Consider the following 6,000-nt stretch of genomic DNA (forward strand, 5'->3'; position numbering starts at 1 on the left):
CTCAGTTTCTTCATCTGAGAAAAGAAGGCGATGGATTCACTGGCTTCTTATGTTTCTTTCAATTCTAAGTCCATGATCCTAGGTGGTATAGTGAATAGATGGACTTAGAATCAGAAAGACCTGAGTTCCAATCCTACCCGAGACACTCACTAGCCCTGTGATTCTAGGCAAGTCATCTAATCTGTCTGCCTCAGCTTCCTAACTGAAAAAAATTCAGACAATAATAGCAGGTACCTTGATGTGAGAGTCGAATGGAGTAATATATGAAAAGTGCTTTGTAACTCATTAAGCAATAAACAAATACTCATAATTATTATTAGTCTCTTATTATCCTATGGTAAGGATAATAGGATGTTTAGGGATCCTATTATTGCTAAGATTCCTTCCAACTTTAAATTCTCAGAAACAAGTATTATCTTCATTTTTCAATCACTAAACAGAGATCCAGAGAGTTCAAACCATTTTCCACAGGACATTAAATTATTTGTGTGTTGGGGGTGGATGGATGGCTGGATAGGTAAGCTATTAGGGTTAGAACTGCTTGCTACTGCTCTTTCTATAAAATGACCACTAAGGTCCCTTTCAGCTCTAAATCTCTGATAATATAGCTGGCACAGTGGATAGAGTCCTAGTCTTGGAGTCAGGAAGACCTGAATTCAAATTCCACAATACTTTCTAACTATGTGACCCTGTGCAAAAGACTTCTCATCTCTGTGCCTCAGTTTCCTCATCTGTAAAATGGGGGTAATCATAACATCTACCTCACAGCATTGTGAGGATCAAATGAGCTAATGTGGAAAGTGCCCTACAAGCCTAAAAGTATGATAGAAATGCTAGCTGTGAAATGTCCATTACTGATAAAGAGCATTGCCTTTGATGATTGGCCCCAAACCTCAAAGAGGAGGGGCTGGAAGAGCCCCTGCCCACTGCCCAGTCAGTGTCATTTCTGTCTAGGACCTGAGTGCAGTTAATCTCAATGCTTTCCCCCTACAGATACTCTAATTCCCAAAGGTGACTCATTACCTCCCAGCATCCCCCCCACCTCCAACTCTTTTGTCCCCACTTCAACAAAGCACAGCCTTTGGACTATGTGGCCCTCATGTTAACGGAGAGCCATGGAGACACCCCTCCTACTGCAGACCTCAGATATCAGATGAAATCTTTAGAGGGAAGAGGAGAAGGAATGAAGAAGCCAGAACTTTTATTGGCTAAGGTTAATGAACTTCTAACTTCAGGAGAGCTCAGCTTCCTTAAGACAGGCAATAGACAGGGAAGGGCAGATGTCAAAACTTCCCCTGTAATTGCATAGAGATCTTAGCCTAGCCTGAACAAAATGAATCTAAGTGGAGAATTCTCTGCTTGTTCCCTGAGAGCCTTGACAGAAACAAAACAAATGTGGGGGGAAAATCAGCTGATGGGTTAGATTTTCTGGGAGAAAATTGGCGTTGTGTCAGAGACTGAATAACGGCATTTCCTAATATTGCTGAACATCCCCGTTAATGACCGTCAGATTCTGAACATTAGGGTCACAGGGCCCTGAGGTGTCTCCTCAACACGGTTTGGTTTGGCCACTCTAGGCAGAGTTCAGCACTGATTTGTTGTGGTTGCCGGGGTGTGGGGTTCAGAGGCAAGGGAGGGGAGAAGAGTTCCTACCAGTGGCTCTCTGTCTGTCATCATTATTGTCCTCATGTATTACCTCTTCTGATGATCCCTATATGTTCCAAAAGTGTAAGACTTTGTGCCTGGGGGCTGGCAGACAGCACATAGGGCTTTTCTCCTGCCTCTCCCTACCTGAGTGAGGGGCTGAAACCTTCCCTTTCTCCCATCAACCACAGTGGGTGTGGAAAAAGGTGCCAGTGGCATTAAAAGTCCAGCTCCTCTCCTTCCAAAAGCTCAAGGATTTTCTTTAACATCCCTTCTGGGCCACTTGCACCTTTGTTCTCTCACTCTAAGGGTTGCCCTGTATTCCTACACACCTAAAACTAAAGCTCATGAGCCTCGCTCAGTGTACCTTCATCAACAGTTGATTGGTAGAGACGATGGATAAGAGAGGTGTTGCCATGTAGCACTGGAGTGGAATTGTTGTTGTTGTTGTTGCTATTTCAGTCATGTCCAGCTCTTTGTGGCCCCATTTGGGGTTTTCTTGGCAAGGATACTGGAGTGGTTTGCCATGTCTTTCTCTAGCTCATATTTCTTTTTTTTTAAAAAAAACCTTTTTTTAAAAAACATGTGTTTTTAAAACTTTGAGTTCCAAATTTTCTCCCTTCCTCCCTCCCCACCCACCCTCATTGAAAAGGCAAGCAACTCTATATAGGTTATACATGTGCAGTTATGCAAAACACCTCCATAGTAGACATGTTGTGAAAAACTAACTCTATTTCCCTTAATCCTATCCTGCCCTCCCATTTATTCTATTCTTTCTTTTGACCCTGTCCCTCCTCAGAAGTATTTGCTTCTGATTACCCTCTTTCCCAATCTGCCCTCCTCTCTATCATCCCCCTGCTCTCTTGTCCCCTTCCCCCTATTTTCCTGTAGGGTAAGACAGATTCCATATCCAATTGAATGTGTATGTTATTCTCTCCTTAAGCCAAATCCTATGAGAATAAGATTCCCTCATTCCCTCTCACCTTCCCCTGTTTCCCCTCCACTGTGAGAGACTTTTCTTTTCTGTTTTTTTTGTGAGATAATTTACCCCATTCTACCTCTCCCTTTCTTCTTCTCCGAGTATCATCCTCTCTCATCCCTTAATTTTATTCTCCAGATATGACCCCTTAATCTTCAACTCACCTTGTGCCCTCTCTATCTATCTATATATACATACATAATTTTTTTCCTTCAACTACCCTAATACTGACAAAGTTCTCATGAGTTACAAATATCATCTTTCCATGCAGGAATGTAAACAGTTCAATCTTAATAAGTCTCTTATGATTTCTCTTTCCTGTTTACCTCTTCATGTTCCACTGGAGTCCTGTATTTGAAAGTCAAATTTTCTGTTTAGCTCTGGTCTTTTCATCAGAATGCTTGAAAGTCCTCTATTTCACTGAATGACCATTTTTTCCCCTGAAGGATTATACTCAGTTTTGCTGGGTAGGTGATTCTTGGTTGTAATCCTATCTCCTTTGCCCTCTGGAATATTATATTCCATGCCCTGCGTCCTTTAATGTAGAAGCTGCTAAATCTTGTGTTATCCTGATTGTGTTTCCACAGTACTTGAATTGTTTCCTTCTGGCAGCTTGTAATATTTTCTCCTTGACCTGGGAACTCTGGAATTTGGCTACAATATTCCTAGGAGTTTTCCTTTGGGGATCTCTTTCAGGAGGAGATCTGTGGATTCTTTCAATTTCTATTTTGCCCTCTGGTTCTAATATATCAGGGCAGTTTTCCTTGATAATTTCTTGAAAGATGATGTCTAGGCTCTTTTTTGATCATGGCTTTCAGATAGTCCAATAATTTTTAAATTCTCTCTCCTGGATCTATTTTCCAGGTCAGTTGTTTTTCCAATGAGATATTTCACATTGTTTTCTAATTTTTCATTCTTTTGGATTTGTTTTACAGTGTCTTGATTTCTCATAAAGTCACTATCTTCCAATTGCTCTATTCTAATTTTTAAGGAAGTATTTTCTTCAGTAATCTTTTGGACTTCCTTTTCCATTTGGCCAATTTTTCTTTTTAGGGCATTTTTCTCCTCATTGGCTTTTTGGACCTCTTTTGCCATTTGGGTTAGGCTATTTTTTAAGGTGTTCTTTTCTTCAGTATTTTTTTGGGTCTCCTTTAGCAAGCTGTTGACTTGTTTTTCATTATTTTCTTGCATCACTCTCATTTCTCTTCCCAGTTTTTCCTCTACTTCCCTTACTTGCTTCTCAAAATCCCTTTTGAGCTCTTCCAAGGCCTGGGACTGATTCATATTTTTCTTGGAGGCTTTGGATGTAGGAGCCTTGACTTTGTTGTCTTCTTCTGGTTGTATATTTTGATCTTCTTTTTCACCAAAGTAAGATAATATAGTCTGGCTCTTTTTGCACTGCTTGCTCATGATCCCAGCCAATTACTTGAGTTTTAAACTCTTTGTTAAGGTAAGAGTCTGCTTCCAATGTGGAGATGTACTGTCCCAAGCTTCAGGTGTTTGTATAGCTGTTTTCAGAGATACTTGTAGGGACCTGTAAATTTTCAGTTCTTCCAAGGTGGTATGATAAGGGGTGAGGTGTTTACTCCTTTCCTGGCCTGTGACCTTTCTGCCCTGTACCTGTGAGGAGGGGTTCCTCTCCACAGCCACGACAAGCTCCACCACACCAGTGCCTCTCCTCACCCCAGCACTGCGCCCAGAACTGTGGCCCAGATGCAAACATGGGCAAAGCAAGAGATTCTTGCCTCAGCACTGGCAAAGAGATCCCTCTCTGATCAGCCACTGGATTCCCCCTCAGTCTGTGGGCCAGAAGCTTGGGAAGCAGCTGCCCCCCCCCAGGGCCACACTCTTGGGGAATGGAGCTGAAACCCCACCTTCCTGTCTGAGCACCGACAGAAACAGAATTTTCCCACTGATCTTCTAAGTTGTCTTTGGCATTTGTGGATTGAGGAGTCTGGAAACCTCCACAGCTGCCCGTGATTCAGTCCTTTGAGGCCTGCTCCAGTTTCACTGTGGGCCTGCGCCGCGCTGCACCGCGCTCCCAGACTGGCGCGATATGCCTTTCTGATCAATCATCCAGGTTGTCTTGGGCTGGAAATTTGTTTCACTCTGTCTTTTTGTGGGTTCTGCTGCTTCAGAATTTGTTTAGAGCCATTTTTTAATGAGTATTTGGAGGGGTTTGGGGGAGAGCTCAAGCAAGTCACTGCTTTCACTCTGCCATCTTGGCTCTGCCCCCTCTAGCTCATTTTTCATATGAGGAAACTGAGGCAAACAGAGGTTAAGTGGCTTGCCTAGGGTCACAGAGCTACTAAGTGTCTGAGGCTGGATTTGAACTCTGGAAGATATCTTCCTGATTCCAGGCCTGACATTCTATCCACTATGCCAGCTATAAAACTGCTTATGAGCTAAACCTGGGAAACAAAATCCTACTAAACTAAGACCAACTTGTAAGGTCTTGGAAAGGAGAAATGCCATTATGGTATCTGGTGGCACAAAGGAGCAAGAACTCACAAACAGGACCAAGTATGCTGGTGAAAATATGGTTGAGGGCCATAATATATTAGATGGGGCTGAGTGGCAAGGCCAGGGAGGCTTCTGTAGAGTTAAGAAACATTAGAGGCATCGAGTTGTCACACACTGAGCAAATATTTCTGAGCACACTGGTTTTGGGATACTGTCTGAATTTATTTTCCTAAAACTATAAGTAACCTTGGGTCTGGAACTGGGGAAAAAGGGTTAGATATGAAAACCAGGAAGTTTTAAAATGTGACGGTAGGTCAAGAGGTCAGAGGATGCAACAGATTATCAAGTTAGGATTGAGGAGGGAAAAAGTCGTTAACCTACAAGTCAACAGGGTCATAGGTTGCTGAGGTATGATTGCTTAGGCCAAGATCTGATGATAATATCTATGTTAACATCTGTGCTATGGCACAGTGAAATGAGGCCTGGCTGGTTTGTGTTCGGGATCCGTGCCCTTATTGACAACAAATCACATCATCAGTTTCAGGGTCGAGTCTATCTTTCTCTCCAGTGGGAATGATGGCTGATGTCCCCTAGTCCCACACCTGCACCTGCCCTCCATTTCTGCATCTCTACCTCGACTGCTAACTCAGTTGATTATAATTGCTTAGCAGCTGCTGCTTAGGCTGAGTGTCTGAATTTCTTTACTTTTCTGCCTGGCATCTGAGTCCAAGAGCCCCTGCCTGCTGCCACATGGACTTGGGGAACAATGATGGCAGAAGTAGTGGGAAAATACCAGTTGAAGTCCCATCAGAGAAAACTGGAAAGCAGGGCAGGGCAGCCACAAATAGGCATAGGTGCTTACAGACCAACTGAGTCAAGCAAAGTAGATACTGTTTAGCCAACTCAAAAACAAC

The sequence above is a fragment of the Phascolarctos cinereus genome, unplaced genomic scaffold (assembly GCF_003287225.1).
Source record: "Phascolarctos cinereus isolate Bilbo 61053 unplaced genomic scaffold, phaCin_HiC Scaffold_5;HRSCAF=322, whole genome shotgun sequence".
Classification (NCBI taxonomy): domain Eukaryota; kingdom Metazoa; phylum Chordata; class Mammalia; order Diprotodontia; family Phascolarctidae; genus Phascolarctos; species Phascolarctos cinereus.